Source organism: Amblyomma maculatum, unplaced genomic scaffold (genome assembly GCF_055883805.1).
Source record: "Amblyomma maculatum isolate TAMU_Amacu unplaced genomic scaffold, ASM5588380v1 scaffold_19, whole genome shotgun sequence".
Classification (NCBI taxonomy): domain Eukaryota; kingdom Metazoa; phylum Arthropoda; class Arachnida; order Ixodida; family Ixodidae; genus Amblyomma; species Amblyomma maculatum.
In genome coordinates, this window is record NW_028146744.1 from 7,486,937 (window position 1) to 7,511,392 (window position 24,456).

Below are 24,456 nucleotides of genomic sequence, written 5' to 3' on the forward strand. Positions count from 1 at the left end.
AAAGACCACCTGAAAGGAAGAAAGCAACCTTATTTGTCTGCACCAGTTGTCGGGGTTGTTGTGGCTTACCCTCGGGCGCTTCACTGGTGACTGTTTGCTGGAGGAACTACCTTCAGAAGGCGTTGTTGTTGCCTGAGTGGAAAAGAAGAAAATAACCGTAGGAACAAGCGCTATCACTGCGTGCTGCTTACCCTTAGCCGCCTCCTTGGTGTTGCAGATTGTGGAGTGCCTGCTGCTGCATCTCTGCTGTGCGGCGTAAAGACCACCTGAAAGGAAGAAAGCAACCTTATTTGTCTGCACCAGTTGTCAGGGTTGTTGTGGCTTACCCTCGGGCGCTTCACTGGTGACTGTTTGCTGGAGGAACTACCTTCAGAAGGCGTTGTTGTTGCCGGAGTGGAAAAGAAGAAAATAACCGTAGGAACAAGCACTATCACTGCATGCTACTTACCCTTAGCCGCCTCCTTGGTGTTGCAGATTGTGGTGTGCCTTCTGCTGCATCTCTGCTGTGCGGCGTAAAGACCACCTGAAAGGAAGAAAGCAACCTTATTTGTCTGCACCAGTTGTCAGGGTTGTTGTGGCTTACCCTCGGGCGCTTCACTGGTGACTGTTTGCTGGAGGAACTACCTTCAGAAGGCGTTGTTGTTGCCTGAGTGGAAAAGAAGAAAATAACCGTAGGAACAAGCACTATCACTGCGTGCTACTTACCCTTAGCCGCCTCCTTGGCGTTGCAGATTGTGGTGTGCCTTCTGCTGCATCTCTGCTGTGCGGCGTAAAGACCACCTGAAAGGAAGAAAGCAACCTTATTTGTCTGCACCAGTTGTCAGGGTTGTTGTGGCTTACCCTCGGGCGCTTCACTGGTGACTGTTTGCTGGAGGAACTACCTTCAGAAGGCGTTGTTGTTGCCTGAGTGGAAAAGAAGAAAATAACCGTAGGAACAAGCACTATCACTGCGTGCTACTTACCCTTAGCCGCCTCCTTGGTGTTGCAGATTGTGGTGTGCCTTCTGCTGCATCTCTGCTGTGCGGCGTAAAGACCACCTTAAAGGAAGAAAGCAACCTTATTTGTTTGCACCAGTCGTCGGGGTTGTTGTGCCTTACCCTCGGGCGCTTCACTGGTGACCGTTTGCTGGAGGAACTACCTTGAGAAGGCGTTGTTGTTGCCTAAGTGGAAAAGAAGAAAACTGTAGGAACAAGTGCTATCACTGCGTGCTGCTTACCCTTAGCCGCCTCCTTGGTGTTGCAGATTGTGGAGTGCCTACCGCTGCATCTCTGCGATGGGACTCAACGGCAACCTGAAAGAAAAAAAAATATCCTTGCTTGTCAGCACTGGTCATTCATTATACCTTTGCTTCGGATACTTCAGCACCAACTATCATTTAAGGGATTTGCTTTGGAAAGGCGATGACCTTGCCTGAATGAGAAAACGACAATATCTGCAGGAATGACCTCCACCACTTTTGTTTATGTTTGCGCTAAGGATTATGGGCAAATATGCTGCAAATTGAGATCCTGAGCTGTGAGTGTTATTATAGGGAAAGGATCATTTCGGCTAAGCTTTCCCCCTGTCATCCCGTCAGATGCTTGCACAACTGTTTTGAACCTCTATTTCATTATCTTAAGAGTGCGCAGATTCACGAGTCATGAAAATACTGAGGTGATTATTTTTTTTGACAGAACCTTTTAATTATGTATTTATTTTCTTTCTCACGCTGAGCATTTTTTGCAGTAAACCTATTCTAAAAGGTAATATGCAAGGGATCATATGATAAATGTAAGTAAATGCTTGCAAGCATTTACATTGCATTTACTTACAAAACAAAATCAGTATATTTAATCACGGCAATAAATACCTATCTGAATTTTCAGTTTAATGAACTTTAATCTCGGTTTCTTACTTACCTGACGGCGGTTTTGCAATACAAAAATGCTGGGCACTGCATCAGGCTTCAGAGTCCTCCTCGTGTGGCCACTATAATAGGACGACAGTTCAAAATGCTGCGAGCAGATCAGCAATTTCTGGTCAGTCCGAGGCGGTGGTAATCCTGTCACGCTGAGCCACCTGTCCAGCTGTTCCTTATTCCTGTGAGGAAAGCTGCAAATAAAAATGTTCAGCTCACCTGGTGTCATTTAATTGCCTTTAAGAAACAAAGACAGGAAGGTTTTTGTTCACGTACACTCCTTGCAGTCCATAGTTTCGACTTTCACGCATACCTCTCCTTGTAGAAGGTATTATTATGAACACCTATTATGAAATTTGCAAATATAAAAAGCGGCACGTCTACTCACACGTGAAGCGATATGCCGGATCCTTTTATAGCTGTTGCCTTGCATACAGCGCAGGAAGGCGCCATCGCGATGCATGAAAGAGCAAGCACCTGTTATAAACTTTTCGTTTCAAGTGTCTGACCTCGAGGCGCTCGAAAACTGACATTTGAAACCGAAACTCAAAGGGCGTCTGCTACCTCTGCTCGCGAACATGGTTTTCAATCGTTCTACATCATTCCTTTACGACCAAGAAGGTGCCTGAAAGATCATATAATGTGCTTGAAACTTGAAAACAATGTATAGAAATTTCCTACAGTTGTGTTATCTGCAGCGGTTTTTAAAACTTTTGTTCAAACCTTTATTCATTTTTGACGCAGTGAGCGGAAACTGTGCTGGCCACAATGACAAATTTGATAATGGCGACGACCAGTGGGAAGCTTGTTTCCCTGCCCAGCTTTCCCTCTAGAGTCTTTGTATTAACTCTATGCCGCCCCATGGTGAAATGGCGTAAACTCGCACAAAAACACAAAGCACGCTACGACGCTGCCGAATTGCGAAATGGCGAACGCCGCAAAGCATGAAATCATGGGAACTCCAACGTTACTAGACTAGGTTGGGAACTCGTCGGAATGCATTCGCTGCGGGATGACTGCAGATCAACCACCAGGCGGCTCCATGTTCGGGGTGCGATCATTACGCGGGGAATTTAAAAAATAGAATTTTGACCTCAAAATTCAGGGGTGCGATCATTATGCGAGTAAATACGGTAAGTTGTGCTGGCCATATTGTGGACTGCTTTCAAGACAATGTGTATAATGCCAAATAATCTGAGAAGTTGAATAAACTGTTTGGGGTGCCCTGTTTTGTTTTCTAAATATGCATTGTAAGACTATTTAACACAGCTTGGCCACCCAAATTGTGCACACCAGCTAACACAAAGCTTTAGCTGCACTACACTAATCCCTCTGTCACACAAACACTTTCGATCCTCATTGAACTCAATCTGCATTCAGGCTTTCAAGAAGGATTGAAGCATCCGGTGCTACACGGGCGTTTTCAGTGAGCATTGAGAAATTTCCTACGTGGTCCATCGTCTCCTGTCAGTCACAGAGTCTCAAAAAGAAATTTAAGATTGGGGTAATGATTGCACGATTTGAGTGTACACAGCAGCATTCCGCTTTTGGCGCCTCAGGTCACCTAACCTATCTTTCCAGCAGTCAAGTGCTACAGTGCAGTTTCTCTACCGCTCCACAGTTCCCACGCTGACGCAGTCAAAGAGAACGCCACCTTAGCTTCCACTGGCGGTGGACTACGGTGTCAATATTATAAAATTAGCCGTTCTACAAATGTTCTGTCGTGCCTTTTAATACATTTATGTGTTATTATGTGCAGTTCTATTGCATTTATTCGTCTTCAGGTTTTAGAGCTCGTTGATGACGAGGGTGTCAATGACCGCTTTTGAGTGTGCTTGAAATCTTGAGAGCGATTGAGGAAGCAACCTTGAGTCAAGCAGGCTCGAGCTCGACTGCACGTGACAGTTGCCGTGTGACAACCTCGATCTACAATGAGTTGAATGTAGATCCAGTTCAATGAGGATCGAAACTGTTCGTATGAGAGCAATTTAACTCACATCTTGCAGGAACAAGCAGTCTATATACACCTTTCCAATAAGTGTTACTCTGTGCCACCATATTGTTCGCTCCTCCTCTCTGGACTGCTGCAAACCGGCTCTGCTTCCACTGTGCTAGCGCCAAATGCACAAAGCAGTCCAGCAGGTAATATGGTGACACCCCGTGACCACTTATTGGAAAGGTGCACACTACTATGACTATGCTACAGTATGCTAAGGAAGTGAACACACAAAAAAGCCAGGCGATCGTGTTACTCTGGTAACGAATGTTGAATTGTGGCTGGCCTTGCATATGGCGGGCAGTAATGCATGTACCCCTGTCTTCGGACAGGACAGCAGGGTTGTAAACATCTCCAGCAAGCTCCGTGCGGATATTCGTTTTGTTATAAAAATTTAGGAGACACTTGAGATCTGTCTTGAAGAGTATAGCATACCAGCGTCGACAGCTCCCGTCTGCAGCTTCCCTTGTGGATCCTTGATCGCATACATGCACCTTGCTATTTTATAAATGAAGTCTTTAAAGAACTTTGCTGCAACCTACAAAAAAAAAAAAAAAGTAGGAAGTGCGTAAGAGCTCTAAGATCGCTAAGGCGAACACAACCCGGCACCAGAATTAGAATATGTGACTAATAGGTATGGTGCAGGGAATGCAGCCTTCTAGTTACACACGTCAAATGACAGATCGAATACCGCACGCCCATCCTCCGAGGTCCTGTGTATAAGCGCATAAGTGGCCCGAGTATGCATGGGGTTGCCATTAGCCTCTTTGTCACCTCTCTGCGGCGGTTTGCACAGCCAGGATGCCTCCTTTCCTCCTCTCTGCAACGCGGCAACAGAGCACGCACCTGCCAGAGCTCTTCACACGCAAGTTCCAGTATGAAGGACGTTTTTTGATGACAATTTCTGATCACACTTTCTGTACATGACGCACATGAGCCAATCAAAATACAGCTATTTAAATGCCCTATAAACACGTGAATATTGTGAATATAAGCATAATACATCAGATAAATTCTCAGCGCTGGGTAAAATATTCACAAAGTATTGTCAAACATGAATATAAAAACAAGAAATTGTAATAAAATCTTGAGGATATACAAAAGGCAGAAAAATGCTCATTTCTTAAACTACAGCTTGCAAATGAAGTTTTTTTTTTTTTTGCCTCAACTCCCTCAGCACCATGTAATTTGTTTATTAAATGAAATATTTACACAATCTTGCTATTAGATAATACTAAAATGCAGGTATTTAGATGCTCAAACAAATAAATGCCCATGTTTTTGTTTTGGCTTTATACATAACATAAAAACCTTTTTCTCCGAAATTTGCAGAAAAAAATCCAAAAAGTGAAAGAAAAGGGGGCATGAATATCAAAATAAGACAAAAAGAAAAATAATTCAGAATACTAAAAATATGCTACACTGCCTCTTTTATTACTAGTAAAGATATGGTGCACCTATCGGCAGATTTCTTTTTTTCGTAGTGCTGTTCGGAAGCAGTGGTCATTCTTGACTTCCTGCAGCAGTTGTTGAGAGTCTCATGTACCTATTCTCCACATCACACTAACAAAATGCAGCGAAGCCCAACTGCCAAGGAAGTAATAATTTACGTTCTGAAGTTCATTTTGAAGGTGTGCTGTTCTCTCAGGAATATAGCTAAGTTGCTGAAAACACCCATTTTTAAGCTCGGCCTTCCTCTACTCATTTTACAGTTTATAGCATTGGCATTTCCAAACCTTTCAGGATTTATGACTGGATTATTTGGTGATATGTTTTCCAGAAGGTGGGAGAGTTTGCCATCAAATTTGAAAATCTGCTATAGGAGCTCGGTGTTCAAACTCCAGTCGATTTGCTTGAAGAAGTTCCACACTTGAAGTTCAGGAGAAGCCATATCAAGTAGTACCAAGCTTTCATTGCTGCTGAAACCCAGCAAATGGAAACAGAACAGTGGGAACACAAAATGAGCACGTGTAACTGACCAAGGGCGATCAGAGATTGAAACTAAGCTTTTCTTGGCCATTAGCTGAAGTTCGAGGCTGACATTTGACTGATTCATCATCTGAGCTGAACTGAGAGCTAGTAAAATTGTCTTCAAGAGACTTCGCTACTGCTCTCATAAAAAGAAAACTATAGTAGAAGCAGCAGAATCGTGTGAATGGCGCCAAAGACCTCTTTATTTCGAATAATTTTTTAAATGTCATACTGTGCCAGAAAGAACAAAAAAAAAAATAAAATAAAAAATAAACAAGCTGCACACAAACTATGGTTGTCACAATAGCCTCACTGCGGTAGTGCAGTAGTTAAGATGCTAGATTACTGTGCCGGAGTACCCATGTCCGAACCCGATCGCTGGCGGCTGCTTTCGATGCAAACGAAGTGGCACCCGTGTGCTGTGTGATGTCAGCATGCGTTAAAGATCCCTAGGTGGTCAAAATTACTCTATAGACCTCCACTATGGCACCCATTTCTGTCTTTCCACTTTGACTCCCTCCTCCCTTCCCTTACGGCACAGTTCAGGTGCCCACAGAAACAAGTGACAGATTCTGTGCCTTTCCATTCCTGTGAACTAGTTACTATAATTACTTTTGTCATACTATCTGCCTAAATGGGGCTACATGTTCCAAACACGAAAATTTACGTCTGCCAGTGTATGAGAACCATCATTCATATATGAACGATTGGCTTAAAGCGGTCCTGAAAGGTGTAAGCCCTAATCCCTTAATTTGTGTCGGTATTATCTCACACATAATCATCAGCATACAACCATAATCTACCACATTGTGCCCAAGACCACCCAACATGGGTATAAAGCTCTGTTTTAACCAAGCTGTCTCGGAGGGTCTCGGAGGGTTCTATTCCACCTCACCCTCTCACCTCTAAGGAGCTGCCTGAGTTAGCAGCTCCAGATAGCGTCGTCCTCTCTTTTCTCGATCCTTTGTCTCTTCTGCACTTTTCCACAATATGAGCTCCAGCCAGTTCGGCCATATCATGTGGCCTCATGACATCGCAGAACCAGACAACCAATCAGTGCATGGCCATGTCACCTGCCAAAGGCATGGTTGTGATTTTTCTCAAGGGTGACGCCTTTTACGCTACCGCAATAAAGCAACCATTCTACAATAAGTCAGTTCTTGTGGAGCACTTTTCACTACTGCTGCTGCATTGTATGATATGGGCAGTTCAAATTATGTCCCTTCTGTAAAGAGCAGTTTGTTTGCACAGCCTCCTCTCTGATGTGGATGTAGGCTACAATCCAGCACACAACAGCGGCAGGGCAGACACATTAAAAAACATGGCAGCCCTTACGAAAGCCAGCTGCTCCTTCAGCTGATAGAAAGTCCAAGATTTTCCCAATTCTATTATCTTGTAGGCAATGGACAGTAACCCGACCAGTTTAAGTTTGCAAGTGCTTGACAGCCCCTTTCTTATAGATTATGGTACTGTTAGGATCCTTCCAAGATTTCAATACACTTGAGGTCGTGAGGCACTACACACACAAAGCAAGCAGTTTTTCTAGCACAATCTCGCTACCACTCTTCAAAGATCTGCAGTTGCCTATCCATACCAGCCGATTTCCGGAACCCTTTACATTGCTTCTAAGGCTTTTTTACTTCCTCCATGACCAGCATGACGTACAACCTGCTCACATTACTGCCCGTCATCCTGACTGCTTCAGGGCAATGTCATCAGCAAATTGCAGATTACTGAGGTATTCTCCATCTACCCTTATCCCTGAAGGCATGTCACCTGGCACATAGTACAATAGATGCTGTCAAGAGAGTACAAGAAGTGGCCGATTCCATGCCAAGTTACCTAAGACAATGCCATGTTTTAGACACCATCACACACGGATAGCTTTTTCTCGGAGAACCACAGCTGTGTTACCTCCACAAGGGATCAAGGTTTCTTCTATACGACAAACTCTCCAATAAATGTCAGGCCTGTTCAGGTATTAATCTGTTACTTTAATTCGCAAGGCTAGAAGCTAGACTAGCAAAAAATTGCAGTCACTCATTTGTGCTTCCCACCTCCCCCCACTGCAAATCATGTGTTTCAAACCACCCAGAATGATTTTCAAATAATAGCATATCAGCAAATGCAAGGGTGACAATATACAACAAGATTAAATACATTGCAAGCAAGGTGTTTTAAACTTAACTTGGAACACGCTCTAAACCTGTGGAAGCAGTGAGAGTATCCATTTGGTCACATTAGTCGCAGCTCACTGCACTACCGAGGTGGCGGTGTAATCGAACTGGCGGAGGGAACTCGTTCGTCGGCACCAAGAATTCCTTGCCTCTGCAAATGTAAATAAACGAGAGTAATGTTGCAATTACATTTAGTTTGCATAAATTCAGCAAACTCACTCACAGTAGAATTTGGTTTGAGTAAAGCAAGTGAGAGTGCCTGCTGCAGAAGGAAACAGGTAGTAACGAGACTGGCTGTCAATGCTAGCACAAATACAAATATTTATCACACTTACAAAACACTGAAATAGCAACAAAGAGAATCTAAGTTAAATCATTTGTGCAGTAAGTGCCCAATATGCTGCGGCTTGCATGGAACTGCAATGGAGAGTGCTTATAGCAGCAACTGCCAAGCTCTTTGACAGGATTATGAGGTACTAGCAATGGTGCCTCACTCTCCCACAAAACATGCCAGCTCAGATTAATTATTGCTCTGTTTTCAAATAAGCTGTCAATGGCCTAGGCAGCAGCTTGAAGCCAAGCACTGCCAACTATTTATGTTGGAGCAGGCAAAAGATATATATATTAGGGAACTCTGCGGTAGCAACATGCATCCAAAGTGTTAAATCTATATAAACAAGTTCAGTGAGTTCCACCAATGCAGTTATTTGGGCAGTAAAATGACAGATATTGTCACAGGCATGAACCTATGCTAGCTGAGGAGTAATGAAGTCACCCTCATTGCTGTATACACCGAAATAAGTGAGTACTTGACAGTGGAAGGTCTGAGCAAATAAGCACATGAATTCGGTCATGTATATAACCATACTTTTGTAGCCATTTCATGCTGTGCAGTAGGCTTGTTGCACTTCGAGGCTCATTCCGCACAGGGCCAACTTACGTTTAAACCATCTCTCAGCTGGCCAGCAACCCCCCTTTTAGCAGTCCGCAGATATTACTCATGTATTGCAGCACTACCACGTATGGTCTGTACAGATGAGTGCCACTTACCTTCCAACAGTTTTCCGAAATACGCGGTGGGAGTGAAAGTGGATAGAGAGAAAGGGGGGCCGTAGTGGAGGGCTACGGAGTAATTTCGACCACCTGGGGATCTTTAACGTGTGCTGTGCGATGTCAGTGCACGTTAAAGATCCCCAGGTGGTCGAAATTACTCCGTAGCCCTCCACTACGGCCCCCCTTTCTCTCTATTCACTTTCACTCCCACCTTCATCCCTTCCCTTACGGCGCGGTTCAGGTGTCCACAGAGCAAGTGTGACAGATACTGCGCCTTTCTCTTCCTATGAACCAACCAACCAACCAACCCGACATTTTCTATGGGCCGAGCCGCTCCATCGGTTGAAGCTGCGAGGAAGGCAGTAAAACATCCTGATTATAAACCAGCGCGTTCACGCTGGCGCACGCAAAAGTGCCTTATACTGTCCAAACAAATATAAGCGAACTCAGAAATAGTTTTACGTTAGCTTTTAGTCGCCTCATATGTCCCAATACTCCAGTGCATCCGGAAGACAACAGCAACCGGCGACCGATCGGTGCACAGCTTGAGCTGCCGTGCAAGAACTCGTTAAAGAAGCTGCAAGGAAGGCGATGGCAGAAAGACGACAAATACTTTACTTAGAGTTCGCGGGCATGTATGTGCGACTCACCGCAGTCAGAAGGCAGCAAGTAGGGCTGCGCCCTTGAATTTAAGGCTATAATCCACGAACTGAATCCGCATATCACCGAGTTTGCATCTACCGGGATGATGGCCCGCAAACTGCAGCAGAGAGACGCATGAAAGACAACCTAGGGTGCCTAGGGCTCGCAAAGCGCAAATGCTCGTTGTCTGAAAAGCGCGCCAGCCTTCCTTCTTTGGGCCATCTCAGTGAGCATCTGGGTTTGAGGCTTACTTCTAGAAAAAAAAACTAGCACTAAAAGCTATTTGACGTCACATCCGTCCAGAAGAGCAACATATTCTCCTTTCCACTTTGGTCCTGGGCGCGCATGCGCAGTTCACGGAGCCGGCTCTCTGCAAGTTCAAGTTCGCACAAGTATAGTGTTCTAGAATTGGGAAGTGTGCCGTCTTCGGCGCGCGGCAATGGGAGCGACGTGGTCGCCGGAGCGATGAAAAGCGTAGGTGGCGCTGTCAGCCGTAGGAGCGCATCACAAGTGCGCGCGCCGCAGAGGAAACGCTTGGGGCGTCTGCTTCTGCGGCTCGTTTCCTGTGTGAATTTTGTTGCATCGCCTTGCTTCTTTGGCTGTTGTACTATGGCGCGTTGTTGAGCGAAGAGCGATGATTGGTCAAGCAGGAAAACACATGTTTGCAGAGAGCACAGTAACAGTTTCGTCCGTCTCGTATGACTTTCGCCCCCCTCCCCCCTTCTTTTCCTTCATTTCGTTCTTTCTTCTTGCTCATTGCGCGCTCTTTCTGCTGCCTTCCCTATTCGAACCCTTCCCTTCTCGAAATACACTCAAAGCATGGTTTCCTAAGCAACAGCACCGTGGAAGGCCTTCGGGTAACTTTGCAGTCCACAGTCGACCTCGTTGCCTACTTATCTGCAAAATGCGGTTTTACATACATTATCACATCGAGACTAAGCCAAGACAAACAAGAAAACCTCTTCAGCATCGTGAGGCAATTTAATGGCTGCAACGATCATCCCACGCCGGCTCAATTTTTAGTGACAGTTAATGCCCTGGCATTTTACAACTTAGCGAAGCCCCCAAAGACAGGAAATTGTAATGCTGAAATTGTAAATGCCTTACTTATAATTAGCCGTACAAGCGAGAGACCTACTCAGCTTCTTTCAAATCCTATTGATGAGCTTGACCGTTTGGTTGACGAGAGAAGGCTCGAGGACGTCGAAGCTACTTTGAATTCCCTTCCTTCAGATGACCACAGATACGTCACATAGGCACAGTTCTAGCCGTCTCATAGCTTATATTGCAGGATATGTCGCTAGAAGGTTCATGAAGAAGTCAAAATGCAGTACTTGCTCCGCTTATCTTATTTCAAGTAAATCGTGCGCGGCACAAAAAGAAGAAAATCAATTTATCTCAAACTTCGACCACGGAGGTCTCCTTTATCCGTCCTCGGAGCTTGCAAAGCTCGTGCACACGCTGGAAGAGTCTTTCACAGTTGTTTTTTTAGTTCAAGAAAGATTAACGCAAATAGCATGCGTGAATTTGCTTTGTTTTTGCAAAGCGCAGAGGTTTCCAGGTTTGGTTGCCCAACTCATGACAAAGAAATGACACTTAACATAGTGAAGTTCTACTTCCTCATGCGATTGCGTGTTTATGCCAAGTCGCTAAACCAAGAGCAGACCTCTAAAGCAGAGCAGGTAAAGCACCTAAAGCTGAGGAGGTGCAAGTAATCGTGTTTGAGGACTTTAATCATTCTGCCTTTCTCTTGTGCGTTTTCAAATTTAGCAGCCTAATTTATTCACGGCCTAGTACAGTTCATTAATATTCTCATATAGTTCTGTACAGTTTTATACCTTTGTGCCATATTCTTGCACTAAGTCGCGAATTTTTTTTTCACGTCGTCCATTATGTGGTTTCGTTCATTGCTATGTGCTCTCATTCATTCATTTCGTTTTGAGTAAGACTGCCAGTTCATATGTATTAGCCCACATTTAAATAAAGTCATCAGTAAGCGCTGGCATAATTTCTGTCTTCAAGCAACCTTCGAATACCTCTATTTACATGTGGCGCAAAAAGTACGCTAGCCTAGCCTAAAACTCCATTCACTGCGTTTTCAGTACATGCGAGCGTCGATGGAAGACTTCAGTCTAGCCGGCATAAACCGGTGCATCCAATATTAAAAATTTACATGATCATAGAAATACGTTAGACATTTGTCATTGAACCTCCCGCTAGTGTTCGAGAAATAAAGCACCCAATACGTTCAGGAAATATATCTTGCCGTTGCTTGTCAGTTCGTCGGCAATCTGTATCTTACATTGCCTGTATTTGTATTGCTGTTCCCTGACGACGGCCGCTTATTTTATAGGGAACTAGTTGTTTTGTTCATGAACATAACCGTTTTAATACATTTAGACAAGCGTGTGGGAGCTAAAGCGACACAATTTATTGCTACGTGCCTTCGGAGTCCGATTGAACTAGCGGTGACGAAGGCGGTTCACCGAGCTGTCTGCTCCGCGCTCACTGCGCTCCTCCTGCACACAGCGCCCTCTCTCCTGTCATCGCTGAAACGACCAGCTCGCCGGCGGCAGACGGCACACTTCTCAATTCTAGAACACTATAGCACAAGTCTCTGCAGTTCTCTCGAGTTCTCTCTTCTCAGTTCAGCTCTCTCTGCAAGCCACCCAGAGGCTATATGACTCATTTATCACGCCACAAGTAACGTTCAAACCACAGTTCAGCAATGCGACACTAGAGCCATTCAATGAAGGACTACACTTATTCCTAGTCTGGCATTTATTTCCTTTGCACATTTTCACTCTGTCCATTCATAACAAAAACTTGGAAGATAAATCAAGTGGCTAAGTGGGCTTCCCACAGTGCAGTTACATATCTATAGTTATTTCATAAATTGGCAACAGAGTTTTGACTCATCATCACTGCCTGCATTAGGTATGCTGAAGGGAATTAACGGTCTGCAATCATCGCTGCTTCATGCGTTAGCTGCAGCCGCCAACCTTGGCTCATTTGCCGACATTATCTCTTCATCCCAGTGTCTGGTATCCCTTGCTTGTTTCACTCCCTCGAAACCTAATCGATTAGCTGAAAAGCCCTATTTCCTGCATTACATGTCCCACTCTAATGCTTCTTTTCAGTTTTCTGCATCTTCTGCATTCAGTTTTCTGCCCCATGTGCTGCAATCTCAACTGCAGGTACTCTACTGCAAGATGCCCAGCACTGTGTGTCATATGGTATGGTGTTGCGGCAGCGTAGAAGTACCACCCACAAAAATCATCAGATGAGGACCTGCTTATGCCCTCACCTTTTTGGACCAAGGACGCCACCTGCCCAGGGCAAATAGGGCCTGCTCATTTCAATTATAGCTGATTACTACTTCCTTGTTATGATTACCTTGAAACTGTACTTTAATCCACATCTGTGTTTGTGAAGGTTTTCCAAATTATTTTACTTTCTATAACCTGCTGCACTGTCCTTTGCTTAGGTATTTTAAACTAATGCTTTAATATCCACTTTTCAGCCTTTCAAATGATCACATGATAGCAAGCTGCCTTTTATTACATTATATGTACAGCAACTTCCAAATTTACATTCACCTCTTTTTGCTCTTGGGGAAATGTTTCTCATGGTTCAGATTCAGAGTGACTACCTGGCTTAAAAACATTACTCCCTTCCTACGTCCGAAACCTTCCTACCTATGTGCAGCAGTGACTTTGTGGCTGTGCATTCGACTGCTAATCCTAAGGTTTTAAGATTAAATACATGGCTACATTTCGGCAGAGGCATGATGTAAAGACACCTGTGAGCTATACAATGTCAGTGCATATTAAAGGACACCAAGCAGTCAAAATTAATTAGCTCTTTCCCATGCTTGCCGTCTTTCATAGACCGCATTAGGTTTTGGCATTCCCGATCCCTGTGTGCCATGTCAATACCTCTACCTGCTGTAAAGTTGCTCTCATCACAAAGGGTTGAAAAATAAACTTTCATCTTGTAGTTTCTTTAGGTCCTTGAGCATGTGCTGTTATTGAGGCAGTGGGCAATATTTGGCTGGGGCCTTAGACATGCAATAGCCCAAACCAGATTCGAAATCGAGGAAACAGTTTAGCTGAAACAAATGTGGATTTCAGTCTCATCGACATCAACTGCAATGCCCGTTCTCTTTTTCTACAGGAATATAATGTAGACATGATGCAATGCTGTTCTCCCAAATGTTTTCCGATTGTCATGGCTACTACAGTTCAAAATAATGAGACCAAAGAGCACGACACACAAGGAATGCTTATTCGCAATGGAAGCATTTTATTGCAAGCTATGAAGTAAATACATCTGTCGTGAAGAACAAGCAAAAGATTGCAAGAAACCATCAAAACAAAATTTAAAACACCATCTAGAAAAGCAAAAATCTAATGCCATGTTTTCATGGAAAGCAGCCATTTTTCAAAAAAGGCTGCTCTTTGAAGCTGCTCACAAAATTATTTCAGCATAAATGCTCATTTGCTACAATCCTCTTTTTTTCCAACTAGACACAAAGTCTGCAAGACCTTGTGTATAAAATGTCACCAACCAGCACGCAGCTGCCATGCCATCAGCAAAACCATGCGCCCAACTGCTCATTGCACACCGGCCAAAACTCTGCACTGCCTTTGGGCAAGTGGAAAACAGCTGCAAAGCATCTTAAAACCCATCTACCTTTTGTTTCTATTTTAAGGTGCTATCATTTCTCCTGCTTCAATCATTCCTTTCGTTTTAAGGTGCGATTCCATAAACTGAACTTGTTTATGAGCCACCCTAAATTCGAAAATGTGTTCAAACCTGCTGTCTATGAGGCAGCGCCTTCAGAATGCGCGATAGCCAAAAATACTTTTGCAGCAGACTCGTTAATAACAGAGCTACAACCATCAAAACCGGTATGTTTCTCTCCTTCCCTTCTATCACCAAAGAGTCTCTCCCTCCTCCCTGGTTGACTAGCCTCCACAAGAGACAATACGCGTAGGGCTGGTACATGTAGGCTCCCTAAATACGCGAAATGCGGAGCGCCATCTCTTAGTGCTTTGAGAAACTATGCCCGCCATGTTGGTTCGGTCAACAAAATGAAAACGCTGCCCTGTGATGGGTAAAAACAGCTACGAGAACGCATCAACTGCAGTCATTATGGCCCCGACTTTTACAGGCATTCTTTTTTTTTCTTGCTGGTTGGTTTGTGAGGTTTAACGTCCAAAAACGACTCAGGTATGAGAGACGCCATAGTGAAGGTCCCCGACAATTCCGACCACTTGGAGTTCTTTCTTTAAGGTGCACTGACATTGCACAAACACTGGTGCCTTGCTTTTTGCCTTCCATCAAAAAGCTACCGCCGCAGCTTTATTATTTTTTTTCTTGCTTTCTGCTACCCAAGCACCACCAGTGACCTTTGTTTGAAGGTTGAGAAGTGAGCTTTGGCTCATCCAGCTACAATGCCAATAAGGAGGGGGAGAGGCTGAGCTCAATGGGTGGCCGAAGCATAGGTGCGAGGCCTCTGGCCTTTCTTAGGAAACCGAGCCCGTGCATGTATGGATGTTCTGTGTTTTCTGTATTCATGGTTATGCATGGTGTACCATGGCTGGATTCGAGTGGCGACGGTGCGCTCTTTACGACCTACGCATGGAGGGTGCTTCCTGTCTGCTACAGCTGCGAAATCGTGGCACTGTGTGGCATTGACGCGTCTACTCAGTGATGCCGTCATTTGGTGTGCAACAAGCTGGAAAAAAAAAAAAAGCGGAGGCTGGCCAAGCCTGCGGCTGCAAGCCTGCACTTTCACCCGGTTGTGATTCTTGCCAACGAGATGTCATAAACTTGAGCGTTCAGAGCGACCTGCAGTGATTTTTGTCGCTGTACTGAGAGTTATAGATGATAGGTGTGCCGGCCGTGAGCCATCCTTACAGGCTCTGTCTGTGTATCAGCATCTTGCCGAAGAGCCAAAACCAGGGAAAAATTCGCATAAAATATAGCTAAATTATTGGAACAGAGTTCTCGATCTTTGGAAATTGATGAAAGGAAACACTGCAAGTTTTTCAAACTTGCAGGCGTGGGCACGTCGTTCAGAGGAAATAAAGTTCAAATGTGTGGCAGAAAACATACGTATGGGTCCGGATCGAAGGAAATACCAAAAGCACACTGCGGCCGAGAAGCTCAACTATTGTCATGAAGTTAGCTTCGTTACAAACTAGCCGCAGAGTTTAGCAACATAGGTGGCAGGCAAAGACAAGGGTCGGAAGGCTTTCCTACTATCCTTATATGAGGATGGTGATGAATGTCTCCTGTTATTTCGAGGTGATGTTGCGCACGCCTCAGAACAGGAAAAGCAGTTACAGTGAATGCACTGTTCAAAGTACACAAAAAGTGCAATAAGAGCAGGTTACCCTTTTTTTTTAATTTGCACTAACAACTTAAAACAGGTCAACGACCAGCCTGACTTGCACACACGTGAAGGCGCCCAAAATTTTGGTACATGTGCAGAAGCAGACAGAAATGCGCCCAAAAGCGAAAAGATGCCGTCACACTGGCATATCATTTGAAATAATGCATGTGGGCAAAACAGGTACTCCTCCTTGCTCGGCCACTAATTGTAACAGGCCTGGCAGAACAGGCCCGAGAGGCCAAAAATGTTCATGTGATAAATTCCGTGCTTCTGTAGCCATGTCAATGCATTTTTGACAGTTCCCCTCATATCATGAAGGAAACAAAGTTACAGCAGGAAGAAAAAAATCAGCTTTTGTGCAGCATAATGGGACTGACCTTACAATAGTATGCTGCTATGCCTTACTGCAGACTGATAACCCAAATCACTGTTGTATTCAGATGGTAATTAGCACATGTTGCGCACTGTAAGAAATAAGACAAAGTAAGTATTACTACGATCAAAATGTGCTAAATAATACTGTTGCCTGAGCCTACACTGCACCGCTTTTGCGCACGCAAAATTGAGACTACATAATTTCTCTAAGTATTTCGCTCACTCCGTAAACTGAACACTTGAACGCTTGAAGGCGCGAACGCAGGTGCGCACCGGGCGCCGCCACAGAAGAGAGTGACCAGGGTTGGGTAAATCCTGCACACACTTCACGGGGAAGAGAGCACTGCTTGCCTAGAAGAGCTGCCATTATATCTGCGGTGAATGCGCAGGCTGTATGAAAGAAACTAAAAGCCTTCTTTCTTGTCTGAGTGTATGCATAAGTGAAAACGAAATGCAAGACAAAAAGTGCGTGACATCAGCAGACCAAGTGACACCCCTCGCCCATCAGTCGGAGAGAAACCAATGGATGCAGTATCTGTTGGTACCTCATCGACAAAGTTCGATGGCCAGCGCAAAGGATGAGGAGGTTTGGCTGTCTGAAAAGGACCATGAGAGCTTTGGTTTGCATTTTGTTGCTTTCCAGTGTGTGCATCGCTGCAGTATTTCGCAGAGACCATGTCCAACGCCTTATTGGGCTTGGTTAAAATGTCAGCCTGGTCAGTAGCCCTTGAATATGTTAGCTCTCTTAAATGAACAATCTGAAATAAGCAAGGACATAAGTTGTGCTGGCCATATTGTGGACTGCTTTCAAGACAATGTGTGTAATGCCAAATAATCTGAGAAGTTGAATAAACCGTTTGGGGTGCCCTGTTTTGTTTTCTAAATATGCATTGTAATACCATTTAACACAGCTTGGCCACCCAACTTGTGCACACCAGCTAACACAAAGCTTTAGCTGCACTACACTAATCCCTCTGTCACACAAACACTTTCGATCCTCATTGAACTCAATCTGCATTCAGGCTTTCAAGAAGGATTGAAGCATCCGGTGCTACACGGGCGTTTTCAGTGAGCATTGAGAAATTTCCTACGTGGTTCGTCGTCTGCTGTCAGTCGCAATGAGTCTCAAAAAGAAATTTAAGATTGGGGTAATGATAGCACGATTTCAGTGTGCACAGCAGCATTCCGCTTTTGGCGCCTCAGGTCACCTAACCTATCCCCCCAGCGGTCAAGTGCTACAGTGCAGTTTCTCTTCCGCTCCACAGTTTCCACACTGACGCAGTCCAAGAGAACGCCACCTTAGCTTCCACTGGCAGTGGATTATGGTGTCAATATTATAAAATTAGCTGTTCTACGAATGTTCTATCATGCCCTTTATTACATTTATGTGTTATTATGTGCAGTTCTATTGCATTTATTCGTTTTCAAGTTTTAGAGCTCGTTGATGACGAGGGTGTCAATGACCGCTTTTGAGTGTGCTTGAAATCTCGAGAGCGATTGAGGAAGCAACCTTGAGTCAAGCAGGCTCGAGCTCAACTGCACTTGACAGTTGCCGTGTGACAACCTCGATCTACAATGAGTTGAATGTAGATCCAGTTCAATGAGGATCGAAACTGTTCGTATGAGAGCAGTTTAACTTGCATCTTGCATGAACAAGCAGTCTATATACACCTTTTCAATAAGTGTTACTCGGTGCCACCATATTGTTCGCTCCTCCTCTCTGGATTGCTGCAAACCGGCTCTGCTTCCACTGTGCTAGCACCAAATGCACAAAGCAGTCCAGCAGGTAATATGGTGACACCCCGTGACCACTTATTGGAAAAGTGCACACTACTATGACTATGCTACAGTATGCTAAGGAAGTGAACACACAAAAAAGCCAGGCAATCATGTTACTCTGGTAATGAATGTTTAATTGTGGCTGGCCTTGCATATGGCGGGCAGTAATGCATGTACCTCTGTCTTCGGACAGGACAGCAGGGTTGTAAGCATCTCCAGCAAACACTGTGCGGATGTTCGTTTTGTTATAAAAATTTAGGAGACACTTGAGATCTGTCTTTAAGAGTATAGCATGGTAGCGTCAACAGCTCCCGTCTGCAGCTTCCCTCAAAGATCCTTGATCGCATACATGCACCTTGCTATTTTATAAATGAAGTCTTTAAAGAACTTTGCTGCAACCTACAAAAAAAAAAAAAAAAAAGTAGGAAGTGCGTAAGAGCTCTAAGATCGCTAAGGCGAACACAACCCGGCACCAGAATTAGAATATGTGACTAATAGGTATGGTGCAGGGAATGCAGCCTTCTAGTTACACACGTCAAATGACAGATCGAATACCGCACGCCCATCCTCCGAGGTCCTGTGTATAAGCGCATAAGTGGCCCGAGTATGCATGGGGTTGCCATTAGCCTCTTTGTCACCTCTCTGCGGCGGTTTGCACAGCCAGGATGCCTCCTTTCCTCCTCTCTGCAACGCGGTAACAGAGCACGCACCTGCCAGAGCTCTTCACACGCAAGTTCCAGTATGAAGAACGTTTTTTGATGACAATTTCTGATCACACTTTCTGTACATGACGCACATGAGCCAATCAAAATACAGCTATTTAAATGCCCTATAAACACGTGAATATTGTGAATATAAGCATAATACATAAGATAAATTCTCAGCACTGGGTAAAATATTCACAAAGTATTGTCAAACATGAATATAAAAACAAGAAATTGTAATAAAATCTTGAGGATATACAAAAGGCAGAAAAATGCTCATTTCTTAAACTACAGCTTGAAAATGAAGAAGTTTTTTTTTTTGCCTCAACTCCTTCAGTACCATGTAATTTGTTTATTAAATAAAATATTTACACAATCTTGCTATTAGATAATACTAAAATGCAGGCATTTAGATCCTCAATTAAATAAATGCCCATGTTTTTGTTTTGGCTTTATCATCATCATCAGCCTGATTATACCCACTGCAGGGCGAAGGCGTCTCCCATATTTCTCCACTTAACCCGGTTCTGTGCTAGCTGCATCCACTTGACCCCTACGAACTTCTTAATCTCATCCGCCCACCTAACTTTCTGCCGCCCCCTGCTACGCTTTCCTTCCCTTGGAATCCAGTTTGTTACCCTCAGCAACCATCGGTTATCTTCTCTTCGCACTACATGTCCTGCCCATGTCCATTTCTTCTTCTTAATTTCCACTAGAATGTCGGTAACTTGAGTTATTTCTCTGACCCACTCTGCACGCTTTCTATCTCTTAATGTTACCCCTACTATTTTTCGTTCCATAGCCCTCTGGGTTGTCCCCAACTTAAGTAGAAGTCTCTTGGTTAGCCTCCAGGTTTCAGCCCCATAGGTGAGTACAGGCAAGATGCAACTGTTGTATACTTTCCTCTTGAGCGATACCGGTAAGCTGCTAGTCATAATCTGCGAGTGCTTGCCAAATGCGCTCCATCCCAATCTTATTCTTCTTGTTATTTCCTTTTCATGGTCCGGATCTGCGATTACTACCTGTCCTAAGTTTTATGTTATGTGTTTGGCTTTATACATAACATAAAAACCTTTTTTTCCGAAATTTGCAGAAAAAAATCCAAAAAGTGAAAGAAAAGGGGGCATGAATATCAAAACAAGACAAAAAGAAAAATAATTCAGAATACTAAAAATATGCTACACTGCCTCTTTTATTACTAGTAAAGATATGGTGCACCTATCGGCAGATTTCTTTTTTTCGTAGTGCTGTTCGGAAGCAGTGGTCATTCTTGACTTCCTGCAGCAGTTGTTGAGAGTCTCATGTACCTATTCTCCAAATCACACTAACAAAATGCAGCGAAGCCCAACTGCCAAAGAAGTAATAATTTACGTTCTGAAGTTCATTTTGAAGGTGTGCTGTTCTCTCAGAAATATAGCTAAGTTGCTGAAAACACCCATTTTTAAGCTCGGCCTTCCTCTACTCATTTTACAGTTGATAGCATTGGCATTTCCAAACCTTTCAGGATTTATGACTGGATTATTTGGTGATATGTTTTCCAGAAGGTGGGAGAGTTTGCCATCAAATTTGAAAATCTGCTATAGGAGCTCGGTGTTCAAACTCCAGTCGATTTGCTTGAAGAAGTTCCACACTTGAAGTTCAGGAGAAGCCATATCAAGTAGTACCAAGCTTTCATTGCTGCTGAAACCCAGCAAATGGAAACAGAACAGTGGGAACACAAAATGAGCACGTGTAACTGACCAAGGGCGATCAGAGATTGAAACTAAGCTTTTCTTGGCCACTAGCTGAAGTTCGAGGCTGACATTTGGCTGATTCATCATCTGAGCTGAACTGAGAGCTAGTAAAATTGTCTTCAAGAGACTTCGCTACTGCTCTCATAAAAAGAAAACTATAGTAGAAGCAGCAGAATCGTGTGAATGGCGCCAAAGACCTCTTTATTTCGAATAATTTTTAAATGTCGCACTGTGCCAGAAAGAACAAAAAAAAAAATAAACAAGCTGCACACAAACAGAAACTATGGTTGTCACAATAGCCCCACTGCGGTGGTGCAGTGGTTAAGATGCTAGATTACTGTGCCGGAGTACCCATGTCCGAACCCAATCGCTGGCGGCTGCTTTCGATAGACCTCCACTATGGCACCCATTTCTGTCTTTCCACTTTGACTCCCTCCTCCCTTCCCTTACGGCCCAGTTCAGGTGCCCACAGAAACAAGTGACAGATTCTGTGCCTTTCCATCCCTGTGAACTAGTTACTATAACTACTTTTGTCATACTATCTGCCTAAATGGGGCTACATGTTCCAAACACGAAAATTTACGTCTGCCAGTGTGTGAGAACCATCATTCAGATATGAACGATTGGCTTAAAGCGGTCCTGAAAGGTATAAGCCCTAATCCCTTAATTTGTGCCGGTATTATCTCACACATAATCATCAGCATACAACCATAATCTACCACATTCTGCCTAAGACCACCAACATGGGTATAAAGCTCTGTTTTAACCAAGCTGTATGAATGTGGAGTAGCACGTCTGATACTGGATCCAAGGGTCTCGGAGGGTTCTATTCCACCTCACCCTCTCACCTCAAAGGAGCTGCCCGAGTTAGCAGCTCCAGACAGCGTCGTCCTCTCTTTTCTCGATTCTTTGTCTCTTTTGCGCTTTTCCACAATATGAGCTCCAGCCAGTTCGGCCGTATCATGTGGCCTCATGACATCGCAGAACCAGACAACCAATCAGTGCCTGGCCATGTCACCTGCCAAAGGCATGGTTGTGATTTTTCTCAAGGGTGACGCCTTTTACGCCACCGCAATAAGGCAACCATTCTACAATAAGTCACTTCTTATGGAGCACTTTTCACTACTGCTGCTGCACTGTATGATATGGGCAGTTCAAATTATGTCCCTTCTGTAAACAGCAGTTTGTAAGCACAGCCTCCTATCCGATGTGGATGTAGGCTACAATCCAGCACACAACAGCGGCAGGGCAGACACATTAAAAAACAAGGCAGCCCTTACGAAAGCCAGCTGCTCTTTCAGCTGATAGAAAGTCCAAGATTTTCCCAATTCTATTATTTTGTAGGCAATGGACAGTAACCCGATCAGTTTAAGTTTGCAAGTGCTTGACAGCCCCTTTTTTATAGATTATGGTACTGTTAGGATCCTTCCAAGATTTTAATACGCTTGAGGTCGTGAGGCACTACACACACAAAGCAAGCAGTTTTTCTAGCACAATCTCGCTACCACTCTTGAAAGATCTGCAGTTGCCTATCCATACCAGCCGATTTCCGGAACCCTTTACATTGCTTCTAAGGCTTTTTTACTTCCTCCATGACCAGCATGACGTACAACCTGCTCACATTAGTGCCCGTCATCCTGACTGCTTCAGGGCAATGTCATCAGCAAATTGCAGATTACTGAGGTATTCTCCATCTACTCTTATCCCTGAAGGCATATCACCTAGCACATAGTACAATAGATGCTGTCAAGAGAGTACAAGAAGTGGCCGATTCCATGCCATGTTACCTAAGACAATGCCATGTTTTAGACACCATCACACACGGATAACATTTTCTCGGAGAACCACAGCTGTGTTACCTCCACAAGGGATCAAGTTTTCTTCTATATGACAAACTCTCCAATAAATGTCAGGCCTGTTCAGGTATTAATCTGTTACTTTAATTCGCAAGGCTAGAAGCTAGACTGGCAAAAAATTGCAGTCACACATTTGTGCTTCCCACCTCCCCCCACTGCAAATCATGTGTTCCAAACCACCCAGAATGATTTTCAAATAATAGCATATCAGCAAATGCAAGGGTGACAATATACAACAAGATTAAATACATTGCAAGGAAGGTATTTTAAACTTAACTGGGAGCACGCTCTAAACCTGTGGAAGCAGTGAGAGTATTCATTTGGTCACCCCAGTCGCAGCTCACTGCACTACTGAGGTGGCGGTGTAATCGAACTGGCGGAGGGAACTCGTTCCTCGCCACCAAGAATTCGTTGCCTCTGCAGATGTAAATAAATGACAGTAATACTGGAATTACATTTAGTTTGCATAAATTCAGCAAACTCACTCACAATAGAATTTGATTTGAGTAAAGCAAGTGAGAGTGCCTGCTGCAGAAGGAAAAAGGTAGCAACGAGACTGGCTGTCAATGCTAGCACAAATACAAATATTTAGCACACTTACAAAACACTGAAATAGCAACAAAGAGAATCTAAGTTAAATCACTTGTGCAGTAAGTGCCCAATATGCTGCGGCTTGCATGGAACTGCAATGGAGAGTGCTTATAGCAGCAACTGCCAAGCTCTTCGACAGGATTACGAGGTACTCTCAATGGTGCCTCACTCTCCCACAAAACATGCCAGCTCAGATTAATTATTGCTCTCTTTTCAGATAAGCTGTCAATGGCCTTGGCAGCAGCTTGAAGCCAAGCAGTGCCAACTATTTATGTTGGAGCAGGCAAAAGATATATTTATTAAGGAACTCTGCGGTAGCAACATACATCCAAAGTGTTAAATCTATATAAACAAGCTCAGTGAGTTCCACCAATGCAGTTATTTCGGCAGTAAAAGGACAGATATTGTCACAGGCATGAACCTATGCTAGCTGAGGAGTAACGAAGTTACCCTCATTGCTGCATACACTGAAATAAGTGTACTTAACAGTGGAAGGTCTGAGCAAATAAGCACATGAATTCGGTCATGTATATAACCACACTTTTGTAGCCATTTCATGCTGTGCAGTAGGCTTGTTGCACTTCGGGCTTGTTGCACTTCGAGGCTCAGTCCGCACAGGGCCTACTTACGTTTAAACTATCTCTCAGCTGGCCAGCAACCCCCCTTTTAGCAGTCCGCAGATATTTAGTCATGTATTGCAGCACTACCACGTATGGTCTGTACAGATGAGTGCCACTTACCTTCCAACAGTTTTCCGAAAGAAGCCCGACATTTTCTATGGGCCGAGCCGCTCCATCGGTTGAAGCTGCGAGGAAGGCAATAAAACCCCGATTATAAACCAGCGCGTTCACGCTGGCGCACGCAAAAATGCCTTATACTGCCCCAAAAAATATAAGCGAACTCAGAAATAGTTTTACGTTATCTTTTAGTCGCCTCATATTGTAGCGTGTGCAACAGCAGCCGCTAGGCGGCAGCTCATCGAGAGTCTCGTGCGCGGACTGGAAGAAGTGGTCTCGTGGCGTTTTGAGAAGCTGAAGTCGGCTGCTGTCTCTCAGTGCTCTCTGGACCTGCTCTTCTGTGCCTTCTAGGTCAACCCCCCTATTAAAACCAACCTTCTGGTTACGGGCCTAAACGGCTACGTGACACTGGTGGAGGTGAGGCCTTGAATTACATGTCTCGGGCCTCTCGCAGCCGCTCATCGAGTCCCAACCGGCTTCCGCTCGTGTCGACACCCGTTCATCGCTGCAGCCGTCGCCTCCGAGGTCTGGCGCCGGAGTTC

General features: G+C 44.3%; 2 long non-coding RNA genes across 2 annotated transcripts; both read right to left on the reverse strand.

The window, feature by feature from the left end:
• Nucleotides 1-1,215: 1,215 nt before the first annotated feature.
• LOC146171628 (uncharacterized) lies at nt 1,216-4,850 on the reverse strand. Its single transcript, XR_014702829.1, has 3 exons — nt 4,329-4,850; nt 1,899-2,091; nt 1,216-1,291 (listed from the first exon to the last, which is right to left on the reverse strand). It is a non-coding gene; the product is annotated as an uncharacterized LOC146171628 (long non-coding RNA).
• Nucleotides 4,851-6,638: 1,788 nt separating this feature from the next.
• On the reverse strand, nt 6,639-24,120 carry LOC146171629 (uncharacterized). Its single transcript, XR_014702793.1, has 3 exons — nt 23,918-24,120; nt 8,053-8,192; nt 6,639-6,937 (listed from the first exon to the last, which is right to left on the reverse strand). It is a non-coding gene; the product is annotated as an uncharacterized LOC146171629 (long non-coding RNA).
• Nucleotides 24,121-24,456: the final 336 nt, after the last annotated feature.